This window comes from Musca domestica, unplaced genomic scaffold (assembly GCF_030504385.1).
Source record: "Musca domestica strain aabys unplaced genomic scaffold, Musca_domestica.polishedcontigs.V.1.1 5, whole genome shotgun sequence".
NCBI lineage: Eukaryota > Metazoa > Arthropoda > Insecta > Diptera > Muscidae > Musca > Musca domestica.
The window spans coordinates 9,426,550-9,451,579 of record NW_026712346.1 but is presented as its reverse complement, the minus strand read 5'-3'; the positions used below and the strand labels follow the sequence as shown (position 1 = coordinate 9,451,579).

Sequence of the window (25,030 nt, the reverse complement as noted above, 5' to 3'; positions counted from 1 at the left end):
AGGTATTTTCATAAGCTTTCAAGTGATCTCCATTTTGTAGTTATCGGTTCAGTAGAACCGGATAAAAACCGAATATTGTCTGAATTTTCGGGTCGAATAACCGGGTAACCTGGTATTTCCCCCACAAAAAAATACCTTGCTGTAATCAGGTTAAAAAGATCTACCTGTGGAAAAAATTTCAGAACGATCCGAGCATAGCCCCTAAACTCAACTTGCTCCCAGTTCGGCATGCCAGTGTTTTCAAAAAATTTCAGGTCAATCCGAGCATAGCCCCTAAACTCAACTTAAGCCCACACCTGCATAAAATGAAGCTGATAGACACTAATTTGTGTGCTGTTTGTAATGTACCTGAAACGGAAAATCATTTGATCTTTGAGTGCAATAAAATTCACCACCTAAGATGTAACTTCAATATTTTCAACGATTTTACCAACTTACCTGCTTTATTGAAACACCGAACAAACACCGTCATCAAGGAACTCTGTAATTTCATTACTTCAGCCAAAATTGAATTGTAAACAAAAATGATGTCACATTCACCATGGAACTAGTTCAATTATTTAGTTACTTCGTCTTGGTATATAGGTACTACGGGTACGTATCAACAATTACTTTTCAATAAACCAAAAAAACTGCAAGATGACTCAAATCCATCTCCATCTGAAATGTGGTTTGGCGAAAATCCGATTTTTGGATATGAGACATAAAGATCGGTACTAAAATGCCATAGAAAAATCTTGACAACACAACCACGGTGCAATGAAATCAACAACTGCGATATTTGTTTTTTAGCAATTCTGACATTACAATTCATACAGGTAGAAATCTTCACTTGCAAAATGTTTGAATTTAGCCTACCTTCTCTCAGTTCCAAAACCTGCAAGAAGGTACTAGTATTATAATTGTTTTTAATATCATAAAGGGAACATCGTTTAAAGGTGAGAAAACATAAAATGCTTTTTTGAATTGCTTAAGTAATCGACTGACTTCTTCGTAAACGAAGGAAGGAATTTTAGGTTGAATTAGTTAAATTTGGACCCATAATTTATACTTGTTCGCCCCGTACTCCTTTGTTTGTCTATGAAGATGACAGTCAAATGACTTAAGCCAGTAAACAACTTTTTCTATGTGTTCTCACCTTAAGTCATCGGGTAAACAAATATTAATTACGAGCCGAAATAGAACTATTTTACAACAAATTAAATCAAGCAATCAGTGAAAATTATTTCAAAGTGAAGAAAAACTTTTATAGAAAAAAATCTTCAGTCTATCTAGAATATTCGAAGCAATCGTTTGTGTTTTTTTCCTTTTTTATAAGTTGCACTATTGGTTGTCATATTATTTTTCCACAATTAATTTGAGATTCAATAGGTTATGGGCGTTTTAAAAGAATTGAATGGAATAACAATTTCGAGTTAAGTTGTACATGGACAATTTGGACTTATTAAACGTTCTGATGATTCAATGAACGAACCTAGTCGGATACATGCATTCTGTTATGTTCGCGACAGAAGACTGCAAAGGAAATGTGGGAAAGTCTGAATCGGTCTATGCTAAGAAGTCTATGGTGACACAACTTTTAATTCGGGAAATGCTCTCAGGGATGAAATTGAATGAAGGTGACAACATTTTATCTTATACAAATGCTTTCGAAAATTTGGTACGACAGATTGGAATCGCCAAGGCAAACGTTGAAGAGCCAGATCTCATTGTTCAATTATTTTTAACTTTACCGGGAAAGTTGAACCCACGAGTCAGGGCATTGCAGAACGTACAAAATGGTAAACTTACTTTCAATATGATAAAGGAAAGGCTGATGACAGGGGACGTTCGATCGAAATACCACAAGTTTGGCCACAAAGCCCGTAATTGTAGGCAAAAAAATAATATATGTAGCCACCAAAAATTCTGTATGTTTATGACTAGAGGCAAAAGATTTTTAAAATGGACTCAAATCTCAAGAACTTGCAAAAACCAATAGAAATTAATATTGCCAAAAGTAAAAAATCCCTGTTTGAAAATTCTTATGGCCAATCAATGGTATCAGTTGTAACAGGGTTCCCCTGGTAATGAAGGACGTGCTACATTTTCCATATTTACGGGATAATCTTTTATCTGTGAGAAAATTGTCTTCTGCCAGCGCCAACATCAAATTCATTAGAAACAAAGCTAATAGGATTGACAACGGTAAGATAATAGCATCAGTACAATTATCTGAAAATATTAATAAATTAAAGATAAATCTAACGATGGAACTGTTCTGGCTTCGGACAAAAATAATGGAGCTTTGTGGCATCGACAAGGCTAGACTGGGTCACATCGGCGTTAATGGTTTTAAGAAGTTATCAAAGAATACGAAGCTATGGTCACTAGTTTATTCAGCGGAATGTCAATATCAAAAAACTACAGACCAAGGTGAAGAATATTTGTCCAAGGAACAACGCCAATGGTATAAAAGAAAATGTGTTTGACAAAATGAGAACAATATTGTTGAAGTCCAAATTACCCAAAGAGAAGCCCCTTTAGCTGCGTTTACATTATTAATTGTTGTCCAACTAGGAGTCTGAAAATATGTTAAACTCCATCTGAAATGTGGTTTGGCGAAAATCCGATTTTTGTATATGAGACATAAACATCGGTACTAAAATGCCATAGAAAAATCTTGACCCCAGAGGTATCAAAACATCTGATGTTAAAAGTAATAAAACAATATTGCACAAGTTAGAGGAGGATAATGATGTGATGTGAATTCCTTGATGAAGGTAAAAGTGTAAATAATAATACAACTTTTACAGAAGAAACATTGCCTCAAGATTCTGTACGCCACAGCACTAGAAAACGAAGATTAGCTATCAAACATCCAACCTACATCACTGAATTCGAAACAACAGTTTTAACAAGAAGAATGCCCGAACGCAATAAAGAAATTTCTGGATTGGAAGAAGCTGCCAAATGAAGCAGTTGCTGATGAAATAGCGTCTTTGAAAAGAACGAGGTGTAGAAAGAGGTTGCAGCTGCAAACGTAAAGTTGTTAAAATCCAAATTGAATTTTCGAATAAAGGTAGATGAAAATGGATATCCAACTAAATATAAGTCTCGTTTAGAAGCCAAAGAATACCTTCAGCAAGAGGGGGTAGATATTTTCGAAACGTATGCACCCTTCGCGAACTTAAGCACCATACGTTTCATACTTGCTATTGGCATGAAGCAGAATTACATATTTCATCAGCTGAATGTAAAAACGACATTTCTACATGGATATCTTAAAGACGATGTGCAATTTCTGATGACATAACCACAAAAGGTATGGCCGTAATGTTAAGAAAATTATTGGAGTATAAAGTTCAATTATCATATTGCTAGGGTTCACCAGATCTAAACATGACTACTGTCTTTATACAAACAAAGTAATTACATTGTATAAAGCTTAGTAATCACACAAGCTATATGATTGAAAGGGTTGTTGGAAGATCTTGATGCTATTAGAAATGGTCAACCAGTTACAATATTTGAAGACAACCGCGGTTGTGTTGATATGGCATCGAATGAAGAAAGTTAGCGAGCAAAACATATCGATAAAAAGCAGCATTTCGTTAGAAATAATGTAGCTGCTTGTAAAATAGAGCTGAAATCAAATAGCACCAAGAATCAACTGGCAGAGCAAGTTATTGTTGTAGAATAACTTGCTCTGCCAGTTGATTCTTGGTGCTAATTGATTTCAGCTCTATTTTACAAGCAGCTACATTATTTGAAATCAAGCAAAGGGGGAAAATTTTTGCAAATGGAGAAAAACTTTTATACAACATTTTTTTCTATCTATCCAGAATATTCGAAGCAATCATTTGTTTGTCATATTATTTTTCCATTCAATTCAATAGACTTAAGATAGTCGAAAACCCCTTTTATGTATTCTCATGAATACAAATGTCACCTATACACTATCTACATGAGGAGGCGAAGGATTTACCGGTGCGTCAGTATAATAAAATGTCAGTGCCAATCACATCTGGTGACAGGCAACCTCCGTCCAGCAACGAAAGGAATTACCTACTGTCCGAGAATTGCCCCCACAAACCCGAGTAGTTTTGACAAAATTAAGATCAAAATGTGCATTCGCATAGATTTGTATTTGGCCCACATGAAACCCTGCACCTATTTCGCTGCCCAGCCGAACTTACACATACAGGTTGCGTCCTTTTTGGGTTTGGACCTCAAAACAGAACACGATTGAGATGCTTCAGAAGGGAAACAGCAGTTGGAGCTGCTAAAAACAGCAAGGCGCGGCGGTTCTTTGTACCGGATTGATTCGAAGGAACAATTCTTCGACCAGGAACCAATTTTTCTTATGTGGGAGCAACACTACCCGGAATGTTTGCTTCGCATTCTCTTGGTCCGAACTGGGATCGAGATCAAACCATGATTCAGCTCTGTTTGCAATAATCGCATCCACCACAGATAGGTCTCGGTGAGATACAACGGATGCATAAAGTGGGTGCTTTCCGGAATTGTTCTGGCTTAAATCGGCTACAGGAGTATAGCGATAGGGACTACATTGCCTCCTGCTGCTCCAATGTAGACCCCAGTGAGCCTTCATCTTCGTCGTCCACATCGTTGTCGGAGTATGAGACTCCCCGCAATCTCCACAACAGCAAGTCGTGCAACATTTGACACCACATATTGCTGTTCAAGGTTCTCCAATTCTACTGTGATGGTCTCCGAGGTAAGATCAATGAAATCGAGAAGACCATCAAGGTCGCAGCGATCCAGGAAACGAAGATGAGTACTACCTTTAAAGTTTTGATGGATACAAAGTATTTAGGAAGGATCGCACCAAAGGTGGAGGTGAAGGATTAGCGTTCCTATTGCCCCACCCTGTCCAGTACAGACATATCTTGCCTGAGCTGGACTCTAGTGACCCGTACATGGAATGTAGGTGGTAGCGGTCAAGTGTAGAACCGCCGAGGTAGAGGTGCATTACGTGCACATCCCGCCCTTAAATAGCTGTGCCCCGCATTACATGCCCAACATCAGATCACTTCTGTTAAGCAATACCTGTCTGGTGTTAGGCCATTGCCCTTCATGAATTATAGCATTCCTTACTAGGTTGCGACCAGAGGGACATGGCGATGGCTGAGTAAGTTGTGCATAATGAATGAGGAAGCTCCCACCAGAATAAGGGGAGGTTTAGCAGCTCACCGGACATATACATCGTTTCCTTTGGTCTGACAAATGACGTAATCTGACAATCAACCATTTTTTAGGCTCAGACCACCTCCCCATTATCGTCCCCAGACCACTCGACTTCACAGACTCTGGAGGTAAACAGTGTAGTCGGCGAGCATAAACTACAGCATATGAACCATTGCAACATCAGTTCCGGATCGAGTAAATTGAATAAAGGGATGATCGGGCATCTGTCTTTTTTAACGCCAAAGAAGTGACAGATCCGAAGAGGTTACTTTAAACGGTAATTTTGAGAGTGACAGGTAAGGATCCTACGCCGTCAATTTCCCCCAGTTGAGGTGATACCCTCAGATTTTACGATGGAAGATGTTGTACATGTCATCAGAAGAGCTTGGTTCTGAATCTCTAGGGTGATGTTGAAGCAACTGGATGAACTAGGAGTTGAGAATTTTACCAAACACCTCAACCTGTTTTACCCATCTGGATGCTTGGAAAATGGTCAGGTTGGTCCCGCTAATGAAACCAGACAAAGATTCCAACAAAAGTAATAAAAGCGGTAACATTTTTGTAGCAAAGACATTTAGGCATTACTCCTGCTCAACATAAGAGAGCGTTTCCCTGTAGCTGATCATCAACACGGATTCCGAAAATTGAATAGCATAATAAAAATTTTACACCCCATTTCCACACATGTCAGGAGAGGACCTAACCAGAACAGGCCGTGTGACTGAACAGTTATGGAGGCACATGATTTATCAAAAGATTTTGATACAGTTCGGCCAATTTTGAAACGTTGGATCATCAACTACATGTGTGGCTTCTTACGTGGAATTCAGAAACAAGAAGCCGAATATTCGTAGAGTAAAAAAGAGAGAGCTACAACAGCAATAAGGCAGGTGCCGCGGATATTATTATTTTCATGTTTGTAGAACTTTCTTCTTGAGACATTATATTCAATGTACGGATCACCAACGTAGTATCGTTATACTTCTTTAAAAATGCGTTGTTTAAAACCGAAAAATTTAATATTATTGAACAGAAATATTTAAACAAATTAATAGAAGAAAAGTTATGAAATGACTGAATAAATGTTAAGGCAGCTTAAAGTTTTCGAATAGCATATTTTGTGACATATCACAAAGGGGTGCCAAAGCCGTCATTTTTATTTATAAATTGATATTACCATCAGCTTTAGATAACTAAACTTATGCATATGGTATAATTTTTACAGATAGCAGCAAACCCTAGCTGATTTGACTTTATAAATTGCAAATGTAGTAAACTTTATATACATATACTCGTATATGCAGTTGCAATTGAAAAGGGCTGTTGCTTTTTCCGCAATTTTTAAAGTGTTGAGAAATTTGGATATATAGCTTACAACTACACATTCAGGAGAATAGTATGAAAGCCTTAAGGTGAGGGTACATAAGCAGCATGGCATAATGGCTTGGCATAATAATGTCATATTATTGCGGCTCTGACATCCCTTTATGATATGTCACAAAATATGTCATGCGAAAAATTGAAGCCGCTTATGTAAAAAAAAGCTTTAACGATTTCTGAAACGGATGGACAGACCGTCAAGAGGTGGCGCGCAACCAGTAGTGGGATTCTCTAACCAAAAAGATATAATATACTAATGCTTAGTTCACATGGCACGTGATTCGCTCTCTATTCGTTGTTCGACCATAAATTATGAAATATCTACTTGATTCGCCACACAAAATTTTCTGAGCAACAAAGATTTTTGTTCTTTGTTCCATTCAAATCACTCTCAAAACAAGGATGAAATGTGCGCCATACCTCACAAATGAGAGCATTTATCGAAAAAATTTTTGAAAAAAAAAAAAAAAAAATTAATGAATTTTCAAAATTTTTCAGAAGACTGAAAATTATAAATGAAAGATATAATGTTGAAATGCGTATGTGCAGTCAAACGAAAGTATATTTTGTTTTCTCTCTCATCCGAGGTACGCTTTTTGTCCACGAGTTGGAATTTCGATAGAAAACTAGACATAAGAGAGGCAATATTTTCAAAATTTTTGTATCGACAAAAAATTTTTTGACAAGTGACTCTCCAACCTAATTTAAAAACAGAAAAATACAAAAATATATTAAAATGTCAACATTTATAAAAAAAGTTCAAAACAGGAATGAAAGTTGGTTAATGAAAGATAAAATAAATCTTTGGAGGGAAAACAATAACTTCTTCTATTATTATTAATGCTAATTTTTTGTACTTTCGTACAAATTCCTATAAAAATCAATAAACAAAAAAATTTAAAAAAGGAATTATATTACTACGAATAACGAATCGTGCCGTATGTAAAATATCAGTAAAATTAAAACACAATACTATAAATGGAAACAAAATATTATAAGCATTTTACTTTTAACGATTTTTGTCGATAAATTCAATACAAGGATTTTCTAATCAAATCTATGATTTTTCAATTTTGTTGGCATGTGCAGAATTCAAGAATGACCAAAAAAGTGTCATCCTGAAGTTTCCATTAGACACCTTAAAGATTAAAACTTAATCAATACAGATAAGATAGTGTTCTTGAGAGCTCCGATTTCCAGGTTGTAAGGCAACGGCTCGTTGCTCTGTGGTTAATTATGACATGAGCGACTTGGAGCTGGATTCTCGTTCTATAAAAACATAAAATTAAATATATTATTTTTATACAATTTTTCATTTGACTACGTCCGTACAAAACATAATGATTGATGAAATAACGTTCATTAATTGTGAGGGGTCCATTTTTAATTTTATGTGTGCTCAAATTTTATTTACTACCAATGCGAATCACTAGTTTTCTCATGTAAAAATTCTAAAATGTATATTTTTGGAATTAAAATAATTTATTGAATATTTAATGTGTGACTACATAAGCAGCATGAAATCTTCGCATGACAAATTTTGGGAAATACCATAAAGCGATGCAAGAGCCGCACTCGCATCCTGATGTCATTTCCCATTATAATTTGACATTAATATGCCTAACCATGATGAAGCTGCTTATGTGCTCTTACCATCACCCATGGGAGAAGAATGCAGTCAGTCGCATTGACACAGCTGCTGGGACAAAGAACTGTCAACCCGATTTTTGAATTGAGGATGTTGAATGAAAGATTATTGAAATTTGTAAACATTGGTAGAATTTGTATATTATATCTGTATATCTGATATGCATCGTACAAGAAAACATTTAAAAACATACCTATTTTTGAAAATGTTGACATATCAATGTTTCCAAGCTGTATTCTTCTACCACGTCTTTACCATTATGTTTTCAACGAATCTCTTGCAGTTGTAATTTTGAGTCGATCTTCTAATAACAATATTATGTGAATATGAATGATTGACATTCCTTTTGCAAAAAATAACAAAGTTTCTAAGACTTTATATCTTCTCAAAATTAGTTTTTTTTTATCGGGTTGGCTTATATGAAGATTGTTGAGAAAATATTGAAATTCCCTTGGAACAAAATTCTTATTGCTATGTAACGGGATATGTAGAACTTTATTTGGAAAAGGAATCTTGTTCTTTCATAGAGTTTCAGCGGTTGTTTATTAAAAATCTGTTTTAGTTACTACGCTTTGAACTCAAGAAGACTCAGAAAAATTCGTCTCTTGGTCGAAAAGGATAAAATCAAAAAAAAAAAAAAAAAAAAATAATAATAATAATAATATGATGTGTAGTACAAGCAACAACAAACAAAACCCTTTAATATAGATTTTATGTTTTTATTGGGTACGTAGTACTATACGAGTTATATCATTTCAGAACAGGACCAACTGTTTTTTTCAATTTGAATAAATTTATTGACGATTTTTTGAGAACGGAAATTCCAGGCGGGTTACATTTAATTGTAGTACCGAATTTTGTAGTGGCGAAACTGAATAGATGATATCGTAATAATTTAACGCGGTCACAACTACGCTAAAGAATAATTACTATTTTAAAACCGCTAAGAAATAACGAAAAGAGAAACTATCTCATTACAAAAATTCTAAAATCGGGAAAAAATTTCAATGGGATCTTATTCCAAAATGGTAGCCAATTCTATAACATTTGCTGTAACAAATCCGCGAATAAGTTCAAAAATTTATATATTTCATTTTTTTTGTCAGTTTTACATCACATACAATTTTTTTTTATTTTGACTCATCCTATTGTACAAAACACGATAAGTATTTCCGATTCCAATGACCTTTCGGATGAGTGATTAAATTTGGTACAAAAATAAGTTTGTCGAATTATATTCAAGTCGGTTCAGATTTGAATATAGATTCAATATATATTTTCGACCGATTTCGTTCATATGATGCTCCTGTACAAAATACTTTGTGCATACTTTTGAGTGCAGTTGAGGCGTTGGGAAAATCTAGCAATAAACAATACATATTCTAAAATTACATATTTCCCATCCGCCATAAAACACCACATGTGAACAATTCGGTGATCTTGTGCGCTGACGCATACGATAATGTGTGAGAATATAAATGTCAAATAAAAAATGTTATAAAGGAAATATTTTTCATTTCATATTTTCATAGAACAAGAATCCAGCCCCAGCCCTACAATGTTCTCCATTCAGTATTAGAATAGATAAAAATAATTGTGTGGCTGCGATTAAGTTAAGTTAGATTAGTTTTTGTAGCACTTAAGAAACATATTTTTTAAATAAAAACTAGAAAGAATCTACACCCAAGCAAAGCGGTTGTATTCTTTTCTCACCACCGAATAGAGAATAGAGTAGACCATCGAAGAGGGAGATTGGACTCTTTTTAGCTTACAGCTCCAAACACGATATGTATGTCCGATTCCAATGAAATTCAGAATGTGTGGCGGAATTTGGTTACAATAATAAATTTGACAAATTAATTAGATATCGGTTAAAATTTGTATATAGCTCCCACATATGTTCTCGGCCGATTTCACATATTTGATGCACCAAACACGATATGTATGTACGATTCCAATGAAGTTCAGTATGTGTGATGGAATTTGGTTACAATAATAAATTTGACAAATTAATTAGAAATCTGTTAAGATTTGGATATAGCTCCCATATATATGCTCTCGGCCGATTTAACACATTTGATTCACCAAACACGGTATATACCTCCAATTTCAATGAAATATGGATGGTTTGACGGAATTTTGGTGGAAAAATTGAATTTTTTCAATTTGTATTGAAATCGGTTCAGTAGGGATATGATTTTATTGAGAAGCATTGACACACAAAGCTTTTGCAATGGTATAAGGCTAACAGTAAAAAACGACACAACAATTTTATTGAGGAACGAATTATTACGGGGAAGTATGTTGCTTCCTCGAATTCTCTAATTGCAACAGAAATGTCACTCAACTTCAAAAGATTGCAGTTCCCGGAATGCTTGACATTTGCTATAAAAATAATCAATCCGAAGGACAAACCCTTCGTGTATTCGGACTAAATTTGGCATGTTCCTTCTTTTCTCATGGTCAGCTGTTCCTGGCATATTCACGAGTTGGTAGACCGAGGTATTTGTGTGTACGCATAAATGTATTACAATAATTACGATATTATATTTTTGAATTTTTCTTTCTTTTTAACCAACAAATATTCGTATATAATTATGCGTACACAAATAAATTTTAATTTTTCCACTAAATTCAGTCAAACCATCCATATTTCATTGAAATTGGAGGTATATACCGTGTTTGGTGCATCAAATGTGTTAAATCGGGACAGATTTCTAACTAATTTGTCAAATTTATTATTGTAACCAAATTCCGCCACACATACTGAACTTCATTGGAATCGAACATACGTATCGCGTTTGGTACATAACATACATGAAATCGGCCGAAATATATGTATGGGAGCTACACCCAAACCTCAACCGATTTCAATATAATTTGGCAATTTTTTTTGTATCAAATTTCGTCTCTCTATCCGAATTTCATTAGAATCGGACATATGTATGGTGTTGGTGCATCTAATATATAAGACCGCTCGAAAATATATATTGGAGCTATATCCAAATCTAAAACGATTTCAATATAATTTGAAAAATGTATTTTCGTATCAAATCCCGTTACACATTCCAAATTTCATTGGAATCGAACATAAACCGCGTGTTTGAGACATCAAATAAACGAAATCGCTCGAAAAGATATATGGGAGCTATATCCAAATCTTTACCGACTTCAATATAATTTTGCAAATTTATTTTTGTACCAAATTTATTCACTCAAGTCGAATTTCATTGGAATCGGGCACACGGCCGTGCCTGAACCGATTTAAATATAATTTGACAAATTCATTTTTGTTCCCAATTCCGTTACTTATTTTAAATTTCATTAAAATTGAAGATACATATCGTGTTTGGTGCACCGAAAACATATCGTGTTTGATGCACCGAAAATTTCAAATTTCATTGGAATCGAACATAAACATCGTGTTTGAGGCATCAAATAAACGAATACGGTCAAAAATATGTATGGGAGCTATATCCAAATCTTTACCGATTTTAATATAATTTTGCGGGCATGCGTATCGCGTTTAGTGCATCAAATATGTGAAATCGGCGGAAAAACATACGAAAGCTATATCCAAATCTGAACCGAACATAAATTACAAACAAACATACTAACATTTTCCTGTTTTATATATATACCTGAACCCGGTGCGTTTCGCTATCCCTTTTTATTTTATATACCTACAAAAGTTATAAACTAATTTATTTTGGCTTAAAAAAATAAAACAAATTCAGAAATCAAAAAAACAAAAAACAGTAGTGAAAGTCTTAAAGTCGGGCGGGGCCGACTTTATGATACCCTACAACACTTTGCTAATTTAGTAGAGCTCCACATAACAATTGAAAGTTTTTATGGGAGAGTTCAATCAGACACTCTGTGATTATAATTATAATTTAAAGTTCAAAGGACTAAACATGCATATATTGCCCATTTGGTGCACAAATAATTTGAAATCTGATAAATATATATATGGGAGCTTTATCCAAATCTGAACCGATCTCGGTAAAATTTGGCAAAGATATTTCTGAGCTGTATTTGATATGTTTCCCTGAATATCGATGTTACCGAGTGCATATTATGATTGTAGGTAACATATATAACAAATCGGATGAACAATATATATGGGAGCTATAGCTATATCTGAACCGATCTTCACCAAATTTGACACACTAGCTTCTAGACTCAATTCGGTCGTAAGTGCCAAATTCCATCCACAATGAAAAGTAAATCGGACGAAGGTCTATATGGGAGCTATAGCAAATGTATTTCTGAGCTGTATTTGCTATATTTCCCCAAATATTGTTGTTACAGAGTGCATATTACGGCTGCGGAGGACAAAAATAATGAATCGGATGCACAATATATATGGGAGCTATAGCTATATCTGAACCGATTTCGATCAAATTTGCATACTTATTTTCAGGCCTAATTTGGTTGTATGTAAAAAATTCCATACTATTCGGGCTGACATTACACGTTTGGTGCACAATAAAAAGGCAAATCGGACGAAGATATATATGGGAGATATATCTAAATTTTGACCGATTATCTCCAATTTCAATAGGGTTCGTCCTTGGGCCAAACAAATGATCTATGAAAACTTTCATCTGGATAGGGCAATAAATGCGAACTGCACTTTGTTTACAAAAATACATGGACAGACGGACGGACATGCATAAGTCGACTCAGAATGTGATTCTATGCAGATCATCAAATGCACAAAGACATAATACCCTGACCACTTTGTGGTGTAGGGTATAAAAATCGTATTACTGTAATGCGTAAATAAACAAATAGCTCGGTCTACCAACGCGAGTACATGACAAGAACAGCTGACAATGAGAAAAGCATGAACATGCCAAATGGGTTTGTCTTTCGGATTTATTAATTTCATAGCAAATGCCAAGCGTTGAGGAAACTGCAATCTTGAGTGGAATTTCTGTTGCAATTAGAGAATTCGAGGTAGCTTCCCCGTAATAAACGTATTCTCAATTAAATTGTTGTGTAGTTTTATATTGTTAGCCTAATACCATTGTAAAGGCGTTGTGGGTCAATGCTTCTTAACAAAATCATATCCCAATCTGAACCGATTTCAATGTAATTTGACAATATTTACTATAACATCATTTCCATATTTCATTGAAATTGCTGCGTCAAATACGTGAAATTATTATTGTAGCCAAATTCCGCCACACATTCTGAATATCATTGGAATCGGCTTATACATATCGTGTTTGGTGCACAACATACATGAAATCGGCCTATATATATATATGGTAGCCATATTCGAACCTCAACAGATTTCAATATAATATGACAATTTTTTTGGGTACCAGATTTCGTCTCTCTGTGTGAATTTCTTTGTCGTCGGACATACATATCGCGTTGGGTGCATCAAATATGTGAAATCGGCCGAAAATATATGTGGGAGCTATATGCAAATCTGAACCGATTTCAATATAATTTGGCAGGCAATTTTATTGAAGTCGGACATACGTATCGTGTTTTGTGCATTAAATATGTGAAATCGGCCGAAAATATATGTGGGAGCTATATCCAAGTCTGAACCGATTTCAATATAATTTGGAAAAATTTATTTTTGTTTCAAATTTCGTTCGGCATTCCAAACTTCATTGGAATCGAACATAAACATCGTGTTTGAGACATCAAATAAACGAAATCGGTGAAATCGATCTTAACCGATTTCAATATAATTTGGCAAGTTTATTTTTGTTCAAAATTCCGTTACGCATTCCAAATTTGGACGCTGTATCTGTATTCGATCAGTAGTTATGTGCATATAAAATCTAAATTTTTGGGAGGCACCTCCGATTATGATGCTATATCTCCAGTTCCAAGTGGAATTTCAAAAAATTTTATAGCCTATGTTACTTCCAGGCGATGTTGTTGTATACTTGGAAATTTTCAAGAAAATCTGTTCAGCGGTTTTCGAGTCCATAAATTATAAACAAAAAAAAAAACATACAAACATTTTCCTCTTTTATACATATAGAAGATTATAACGTCCAAAGATAAAAAAATATCATATCGAATATTTAATCTGGCCATCATATACATAACGTGAAGAAACAAGAATCCCAGAAAAAGGACGATAAGTTCCATAGACAAATGAATATATAGAAGAAGGAAAGTAAGTTTTGTATATTAATGCAGCCTGCTCTCAGCACACTTTTGCATAGTCAACATGCTGATTGACGCAGTCGATCTACTAAACTTCGAAAACACATTTAATCGCTTTTTGAATAATTTCACTTTTTTATTCCGGTATCTTTCGTTGTCATCACAGAATTGTTACTTTTATTATGGAACAATTTTCATGTGACAAATATCTTGCAGTGCATGTTATAGACCACATCTGCTGATTCGATTTTTTTGTAATCCTTTGACTCCTGTGTCAACAGATACGTCCTCCACAACAAACACTGATTCCCTTTATGGAATACAGCTGAGGAGGCCAGACAATCGTGATGTATGTTTTTTTATCGATTGACATTCACTTAAAATGAATATAATACAAAGAGACAAAATACAATCTTAAAACACATTTACTACACACTGATTTAGTTATTATTTACAATTTTTTCTAATGCTCGCATATGAACGAATGTCATTTTATGGCTTTAATTTTTAGAATAGAGGTTTTGGTTTTTAAATATACATTCCCAGATCTTTTTCAAATATGCAATGATGGAGTGAGGTACGTATTTCGAGAGTGGAGTTAACGGGGAAGAAAATGAAAAAAATAGGATTATTTTGCAGCGAGCAGCCACCTTCTCCTGAGTAATCCACACCACAAGTTGAAAAACGTTGCGAAAAAAGAAAGAGACAAGACGGCAGGTTTGATTACCTTTGTGTCTATGGGTCTGACTGGATAAATAAACAGACAACACAGAGTCAAAGTCCCCAGCCAGTGCCTCGCATGTCGAGAACTGAAGCACTCAGAGGACGAGCAAGATAGAATTAAAATAAAATTGCTGAGACAATGATCTGTCAAAATTATTTAAATTTGTAAATATTGTTGAAAAATGCGTATTATAATAAGCTTCGAATGACATCGTATAAGAAAACATATAAAAATCTACTTATATTTGAAAAGACATTTAAAATTTTTCGGCATATCAATGTTCCCAAACGATTATGCATCTTCCTCTATTCTTCTAAAGGGTGATTTTTTTGAGGTTAGGATTTTCATGCATTAGTATTTGACAGATCACGTGGGATTTCAGACATGGTGTCAAAGAGAAAGATGCTCAGTATGCTTTGACATTTCATCATGAATAGACTTACTAACGAGCAACGCTTGCAAATCATTGAATTTTATTACCAAAATCAGTGTTCGGTTCGAAATGTGTTTCGCGCTTTACGTCCGATTTATGGTCTACATAATCGACCAAGTGAGCAAACAATTAATGCGAAATAAGCAAAATTGCCGCATTTGGAGTGAAGAGCAACCAGAAGCCGTTCAAGAACTGCCCATGCATCCCGAAAAATGCACTGTTTGGTGTGGTTTGTACGCTGGTGGAATCATTGGACCGTATTTTTTCAAAGATGCTGTTGGACGCAACGTTACGGTGAATGGCGATCGCTATCGTTCGATGCTAACAAACTTTTTGTTGCCAAAAATGGAAGAACTGAACTTGGTTGACATGTGGTTTCAACAAGATGGCGCTACATGCCACACAGCTCGCGATTCTATGGCCATTTTGAGGGAAAACTTCGGAGAACAATTCATCTCAAGAAATGGACCGGTAAGTTGGCCACCAAGATCATGCGATTTGACGCCTTTAGACTATTTTTTGTGGGGCTACGTCAAGTCTAAAGTCTACAGAAATAAGCCAGCAACTATTCCAGCTTTGGAAGACAACATTTCCGAAGAAATTCGGGCTATTCCGGCCGAAATGCTCGAAAAAGTTGCTCAAAATTGGACTTTCCGAATGGACCACCTAAGACGCAGCCGCGGTCAACATTTAAATGAAATTATCTTCAAAAAGTAAATGTCATGGACCAATCTAACGTTTCAAATAAAGAAACGATGAGATTTTGCAAATTTTATGCGTTTTTTTTTTAAAAAGTTATCAAGCTCTTAACAAATCACTCTTTACCATGATTCAGTTAAAAATTAATAATTGTTGCTTTTTTGTTTAATAAAATGAATTGTTTTTAGCAAAATTATATCATTTTTTATTGCTTAGTATAATAAAGTATGAAAATATTATTTCATGTGTATGTTTTTATTAAACTAATATGAAACTATTGTCTGTATTATGTCTTTGTGCATTTATTTGTAACAGGCAAAAGGAAACGAGATAGATCCATAGTTCCTTTTGATGATCTGCATACAATCACATTCTGACTCGATTTATGCATGTCCGTCCGTCCGTCCGTTGTAAACAAAGTACAGTTCGCATTTATTGCCCTATCCAGATGAAAGTTTTTACAGATCATTCGTTTGGCCCAAGGACGAACCCTATTGAAATTGGAGATAATCGGTCAAAATTTAGATATAGCTCCCACATATATCTTCGTCCGATTTGCCTTTGATTGTGCACGAAACTCCCATATGAATTGTTCAGAAATACATTTGCTAAATTTTATCGAGATCGGTTCAGATTTGGATATAGCTCCCATATCCATATATGTATATATATATATATATATATATATATATATATATATATATATATATATATATATATATATATATATATATATATATATATATATACATATATGGATATGGGATATATATAGATATATATATATATATAATTTGAAATCGGATAAATATATATATATATATTTATCCGTCGGCCCCGCCCGTCTTTAAGACTTTCTTTACTGGTTTTATTACATATTTTAGGTAAGTCCTGGTCAAATTTATTTAATTTTAGGTTATCTTTAGAATAAAGTATTGCTTCAAATGAATCGTTCTCAAGTAAAATGCTGATTTTATTTTGTTAAGGTTTACCTAACTAAAAATTCGTTCCACATTTGTCTCGATTAGGAATTTAGGCAAAATTAAAAAAGCACGCATTTTTTATTTCAAAATTTTTTCCAAAAAGTTTTAAAATTTATTTTAACATTTTCAAAATTTTTTTCAAAACTTAGACAGTTTAACCCCCTATGTTCGGATTCTAAAGATTGTTCATCAGTTTTTAAAATAAAAGTGTGGAAAAATAAATATCTAACAAAGAATTATTTCGCTTCCTCATTACTTTTCAGTATCAACCATGGTACAATAAGGAGGAAGAACAGCTTCGTAAAACTACAGAAATACAGCCCTGAGGCTATGACCGCTTCCTTTCAAATTTGCTTGCAACAAGTTGTTTTCATTTATTCCATATTTTTCCTCATTTTTAAAATCAGTTGAACAGCGGGAAAAATGAATGAAATGCATGGAGTTTCTTTCAAAAATATGATCTAAACAGTTCTATCTTTCAACTTCAAAAGAGAATTTGGCAACGTTTTATTCCATATTAAATTAAAATGGGTTACAATTTCGTTATCGTTAAACACGTCATTCTTGAGGCAAAAATCGGAAATTCGGCATTTTCTATTTTTAGAGTGAAAAATCGTCAAAATGCCGATATATCGGCAAAAATGGCAACATTGGCTGCGCCACAGGCCATTAATTATTGCAGTACCATATCTCGGTCGACACATACCATTTTTAAATTGTTTTATCAAGATTCCTGGTTGAGATTTCGAAGCGTACGGATCAAAAGGAACTGAGCTGTGAAGCGTAAAAAGGAAGATATATTTGTTGGAAACAAGAAGGAAAAAAATAGTGAGTAACTATGAGAAGTTGCTGTATTTGTGCTGTGGAGCGTCGTTTACAGTTTTTGTGCTGCATAGTAGAGCCAAGATTACCATTTGGTGGAAGATTTGTGTTTTGGCGGTGGAGCAGCAAAAACACATCTATGCAAATGGTAAATTGATGCGCCCTACAAAAAATCATAAAATTGTGTTTTTTCCCGAAAATCAACTTAAAAGTGATTTCGGGATTGTGTGATGATGGCCGAACAAATTATTGCAAACGTTGTGGCTGTGGACACAGCAGTAACTGTACCTCAGTTTGAAGGTACCGTTATCAAAGATGACGCTGACAATATGTGCGTCGCTGATGTATGTGTGTCGACCAGAAAGAAAAGGGTGTTCGACGCTGTTGATGTATGTGAAGGCAGAGGCGAGGCTGGTGAGAACAGAAGTGGCAAAAGCAAAAATGACAAGGCAAGTTCCAATACAAGGGATTTGTGTCAAAATCAAAAGAAGAGGCGTGTTAATGAAGAGACGCTGCTGTACACAGAGGACCATAAGGGTAAGTTCATGGTATTAGTGGATACAAGTGAAGTATGGTCTTTACTTTTTTGCAAAAATCAAAGGTATTAAGACAAAAGAATTCGAAAAAATTAAACAAGTAGACGCAATCGGTGCAACTTTATATAAATCACCTTTGAAACAATGGAAGCGGCAAATATGTTCACCTGTAATGAAGAAATTAAGAAACGTAATATGAGGGTGTTTATTCCGAATTTTTTTTTCAAACTTTCGGAATTCTAAGAAGTTTTCCAGTTTCGTATTCCGACGATGAACTGCTTAAAAGGATTGTGTCGGATAGAAAGCTAGCCTTTCTGACGAGGTTCACAAGGAAAGACGATAGTATAGAATCAGGGTTTAGACCCACTGAGACAATCAAGGTCGGTTTTTACGGTGATGACACCCCTCATCCACTTTTTATCCAGCCATCAGGCAATGTTTCAACTGCGGGCGCTGTGACATACAAAGCTTGGTTGCAGATCTAACCCCAGATGCAGTAAATGTGGTAAAGAAGATTGCAATATGACTTGTACCATCAGAAGCTGTGTCTTTGTAAAAGATCTGATCACGTATGTGATGGGCAAAAGAAATAGAAATCAACAAAATTATGACCCGGAAAAAGATGTCCAAAAAAGAAATTTTAAATTCTTATAAACTTCAAAACAGATTTGATCTATTATATGACGAAGCCAACTTTCCCTCTCTACCAACTGGTAGTGGTAGTTGTGGGGAAATCAAAGAAGGCCCACAAATTAAAACAATTGATGATGACGTCAATGAGGTGTTGACACCATTCACATACAACTTTGTGGAAAAAAACCAAAAAAACCGTACATACATAGGCTTGGTGTCAAAATCGAGAAGCGGTTTTTTGAGGAACCACATCCATCAAGCCCAGTTTATATAAAAGAAGACCAAAACCTCACTGAACTGGTAAAAGTTACCAAAGAACTTCTTAAATTCATGTATGATTTTTTTTAAAAAGATTGAAAATCAAGTTGCAGTTGATGCTGTTCAACATTTTCAACATATTGTTACGAATATAACTTTAGATTTAAGTTAATTTAGATGAATTCCGTTAATTTATGAATTTGAATTGTAACGTAAATTTCTACTACGCAGTTTATTTGAATAACTTCACAACAACAACTACTGTATAGATTTTTCTACATCCTTCCATTTCCTCTTTCATTTTCTATTTTGTTGCTGACGTACAATTCTTGTTAAACGTCATCATTGATGATCGCTTAATTCCTCTTTCTTTGTTACCCCTCGCCTGTGTATGTGTTGTTGTTATTGTTCACTCAATGTAAGTTTGTATGTGTTGTTGTTATTGTTCACTCAATGTAAGTTTGTATGTGTTCGTTGCATTGGTAGATTGTTCGTAATCTAGGCGTTACCAGATCGTCTAGAAACTTCTGTAGCGACAGGCGAGGCTCATATAAATAGGGGAAATGGAAAGGCAGTAGTCAGTTGTGAATGAGATCGCGAATTGAAACCGTCGAGTAAAGTAAAGTGCAAAGTAAAGTTGTGTGAATAAAATCATTGTAATAATCGTAATCCGAAAGAACCCGCGTTTTATTTGGTACGAGCTGTATTGGAAAAAAAAACAACGTCTACACGGGATTAAGTAAAATCCAAGAACGTAACAATTGGTGTCGGAAGTGAGATTACGATAATACTACGATGAAGTTTAAGGATCTACGAGTGGAAGACTTGAAGAAGGAACTTAATAAATTGGAATTGTCCTCTACTGGCAACAAGGCTGAACTACAAAAACGTCTGTTGGATGAGTTCGAGCGCCGTGGTATGAACATCGATACACATGAGTTTGACAGTAAGGATGAAGTGGATTTATCGGAAATGGGCGAATCCAACGGTGGGGAAGTCTCGTCAGTAGCTGCCAGGGGTGACGATTTCAGAGAAATGCTAGCCAAAATGTTTGAGGAAAATTTCAGAAGGTTCGAAGAAAATTCAAGAATAACGAACGAGAAACTCGAGTACATTGCAGAAGTTATTGGAAGGAGAGTGGAAACCGTGGAGGTCCAAATTAAAGAGTTGGATAAGAAAGTGCAGTCGGTTGACGAGAAATTTCTGTCCCACGACCATAGGGTTACAAATCTGGAGAAGAAAATTTCGGAACTGGAAATCAAAGGTGGTCCGGTGCGAGTTCCTGATAACACACTAAAAATCAAACCTCCTGTATTCGACGGCTCTACGTCATTCAATGTTTTCAAGTTACAGTTCGAGACAGTGGCTTCTAGAAATTCGTGGAACGACAGCGACAAAGCGGTTGCACTACTTCTGGCATTGAAGGGCAGTGCTGCTGATGTTATACAGAGTATTCCTGTCGCTTCTAGAAACAACTATGAAGATGTTATTGCTGCACTGGAACGTAAGTACGGTGGCGAACATAAACGAAACATCAACCTTATGGAATTAAGGGGAAGAGTACAGAGGGCAAACGAGACGTTACAAGACTTTGCAGCTGAGGTGGAACGTTTGGTGCTAATGACGTATCCAGGAGAGGATCACCCATTGCTGGACCGTATGAAAATCGAAACCTTTGTGAATGGCATACGTGACCCTGAGATTAAGTATGCAACATATGCGTCACCAAAAGCATCATTTTCCGAAACTGTGTCGTTTGCCCTTGCCCAAGAGACGGCAAGAATAGTTGTTAAGCCCCAGACCCACAAAATTCGCCAACTGGAGACCGAAGGTTGCGAACCCAAATCTCTCGTTAACTCGATCGAAGACGCCATGAGGCGGGTAATAGAAGAGACAAAGTTAGTTGGGATGACTAAGCCCAGGGTTAGATGCTACAACTGCGATAAAGCAGGTCATATTGCGCGCGAATGCAGAGCTAAGCGCAAACGATCCAGGTCATCGTCACCACCTCCAACGAAAGATGGTAGAAGAATGGCCCAACAGTCCACCAATGAGTCACAGTTAAACTAAATCGAGCCAGTCCAGCGGGGCATGAACTGGCTCCCATCGACGATGGCCCCACAATCTCCATAGCAATAGTACAACAGGAAAGTCACAACCTAACAACAACTGGGTACATCAATGGTGATAAGCGAGTTCTGACGTTAGATACTGGCGCATCAAAGTCCATCGTAAGATCAGATCTGGTAAAGGGAAAAATAACGCAACTTAATGGAGTCAGACTGCGCACAGCAACGGGGGAGCCCGCGGCAGTACACGGCAAGATTACCCTGAGACTAACTATTGCCAATAAATCGGAGAATTATGAATTTATAGTTGCCGATATCGTAGACGAAGTGATAATAGGCGCAGATTTTATGATTGCCTTTGGTATCAATCTGGATATGAAAGAACGTGTGATGACCTGGTCTAACGTCGAAATTCCGTTAAACGTGGGCTACGATGAAAGTACACCCATTAGACGTCTGACCACGGACCATCCAGAGATAATACCGCCCTGTGCCGAAGCAATAATATGGGTACCAATGAATGGAGATTGTGGAGCCGAGAAGTTGTGGGTGGTGGAACCAGCAGAAAACAGAAACAGTAACATCCTAATAGCGAATGCCCTGGTGAAAAGCAACAAGGACGGATTAATTCCTGTTAGAGTTTTGAACCTGTCAAACAAGCAAGAGCAAATTTGCCAATTTTCCGATGTTGGACAATGCACACCAGCTGAAGCTGTAGTTAATTTGGAAACTAGCACCGAAAAGCCAGCTGCCATGGAGAAGAAGCACCTCGACGGCTACATAAAAGAGTGGACACACCAATTATCACCTTCCGAGAGGAACAAGGCTAAGCAGCTATTATGGAAATATGCCTCTACCTTTGCGTTGACAAAAGAGCACCAAGGAAGAACATCAGTGGTGAAGCATGAAATCAATACAGCAGACGCGAGACCCATTAAACAGCCTCCAAGAAGTGTTCCCCTGGCAAAAAGAGACGAGGTTCAGAAGCTGATAAGTGAAATGGAAAAGAGTGGTGTAATAGAACCATCGTCAAGTCCATGGTGCTCCCCAATGGTCTTGGTCAAGAAGAAAGACGGAAGCACCCGATTTTGTGTGGACTACAGAAAGTTGAATGATGTCACCAAGAAAGACAGCTATCCGCTCCCAAGAATCGACGACACATTGGACACATTAGCCGTGACGTCATGGTTCTCCACCCTCGACCTGCAGAGTGGGTACTGGCAAGTAGAGATCGCCGAGAAAGATAAGGAGAAAACAGCGTTTGGCGTAAATGGGGGTCTCTGGCAGTTCAATGTCATGCCATTCGGACTCTGCAACGCCCCGGCTACATTTGAAAGGCTGATGGAGCGTGTGTTAAAAGGGCTGCAGTGGAAGTCGTGCCTCATATACCTGGATGACATCATAGTCATGGGACGCAACTTCGACGAACACATCAAGAACTTAAAGGATGTTCTACAGCAGCTTTCGTCTTCAGGCCTCAAGCTGAACCCAAAGAAGTGCAGTCTCTTCCAACGAGAGGTGAAGTTCCTGGGGCACCACGTGACGCCGGAGGGCATATCGACGGATAAGGAGAAAATTCAAGCCGTCAGAGATTGGCCGCAGCCCCGAAATCTCCATGAGCTGCGAAGCTTTCTGGGTCTCTGCACATACTACCGTCGATTTGTCCAAAATTTTGCCAACATCGCCGCCTGTCTACACCGTTTGACGCAAAAAGGCCAGAGGTTTCAGTGGGGCAACGACCAGGAGGAGGCATTCAGAAAGCTCAAAGACATGCTATGCAGAGCCCCCATTTTGGCATACCCTATACCTGGCGGCAAGTTTGTCCTGGACACAGACGCAAGTGCGTGCGGCATCGGTGGCGTCCTTTCCCAGGAAATCGACGGACAGGAAAAAGTCATCGGGTACTACAGCCGGACATTGTCGAAACCTGAGAGGAATTACTGTGTGACGAGGAGAGAGCTGCTTGCTGTCCTTGAGTGCGTTAAACACTTCCACAAATACCTATATGACCAGCATTTCCTGCTGAGGACCGACCACGCTGCTCTCCAATGGTTGCTGCAGTTTAAGAATCCGGAAGGTCAACTAGCCCGTTGGATCGAGAGGCTCCAGAGTTATGACTTCAGAATCGAGCACAGAAAAGGCGGAAAACACGGTAATGCTAATGCCCTGTCTCGTCGGCCATGCAAAGTAGAATGCAAGCACTGCTCAAAGGCTGAGAATAAAGAGAATATCGTTGATGTCCGACTATTGCAATTTGAGTCGGGTGAAGATTGGTCGACGGAACAACGAAGAGATCCCATTCTGGGCAAAGTAATTTCGGCCATAGAAACGGGCAAACGACCTAGTCGCAAAGAAATTACCTCCGAAAGCCCTCTTTTAAAATCCTATTGGGCCCAGTGGGACAGTCTACTTATAATAGATGGTTGCCTATATCGCAAATGGGAAAGTGAGGACGGTAAATCTCACCGGAACTTGATCGTCGTCCCAGACTCCAAAATAAGAGATGTCTTGTCGGAGTTTCACGATGGGCCAAGTGGAGGACATCTTGGCATAGCAAAAACCACTGAAAAGGTAAAGCAGAGATTCTACTGGGTCGGCTGTCAAAAATCCATTGCCGACTGGATCGCCAATTGTGAAAGGTGCATAAGAGCTAAAGGTCCAACACGGAAGAGTCGAGGCTACATGCAGCAGTATAATTCAGGAGCCCCTTTTGAAAGAATCGCAATGGATGTAGCTGGACCGTTCCCAACAAGCGACTCTGGGAACCGGTATGTCTTAGTGGTCATGGATTACTTCAGTAAATGGCCAGAGGTTTATGCTATCCCAAATCAAGAAGCCAGGACAATTGTGGATGTGTTCAGCAGAAATTGGATTTGTCGCTATCGTGTTCCATCTGAGGTTCATTCCGATCAAGGGAGGAATTTTGAATCAGCGATCTTCAAGGAAATGTGTGACTCCTACGGAATCAAGAAAACCAGAACGACGCCCCTACATCCACAATCAGATGGCATGGTGGAAAGATTCAATCGCACCCTGGAAGAACATCTACGGAAAGTGGTGGACAGTGGCCAACGAGACTTATAGATCGGCCATTCATGATTCCACATCCCGGACCCCAGCCAAAGTTCTGTTCGGAAATGAATTAAAGCTACCTGGCGATTTGATATTCGGTGCTACCCCAAACGACGATGTGAACCAAGATGAAGACAGTCAAAACTCTTAGTAAAGTCCACGATGCAGTCCGACATCGAATAAAAATGGTTAGCAACCGCATGAAGGCAAGGTACGATCGAGCGGCAAATACCGATGGGTTTCAAGAAGGGCAACTGGTACTATTGTTCAACCCACAACGAAAGAAAGGACTATGCCCCAAATTACAAACGCACTGGGAAGGACCCTACAAGATTGTCACGAAAATAAATGACGTCGTTTATCGCATCCAGAGGAGCGACAGTCCCAGGTCGAAGATGAAAGTTGTACATTTGGAGCGGCTGACCCCCTACGGAACGGG

At 37.1% G+C, this 25,030-nt stretch overlaps 1 protein-coding gene across 1 annotated transcript in view; it reads left to right on the top strand.

The window, feature by feature from the left end:
- The window catches only part of LOC131805046 (uncharacterized), a 142,680-nt gene that overhangs the window by 10,589 nt on the left and 107,061 nt on the right, over window positions 1-25,030 (top strand). Inside the window, exon 2 of the mRNA XM_059128283.1 lies at window positions 255-3,304. The gene's annotated coding sequence lies outside the window, so the exon portion shown is untranslated. The remainder of the gene's footprint in view (window positions 1-254; window positions 3,305-25,030) is intronic.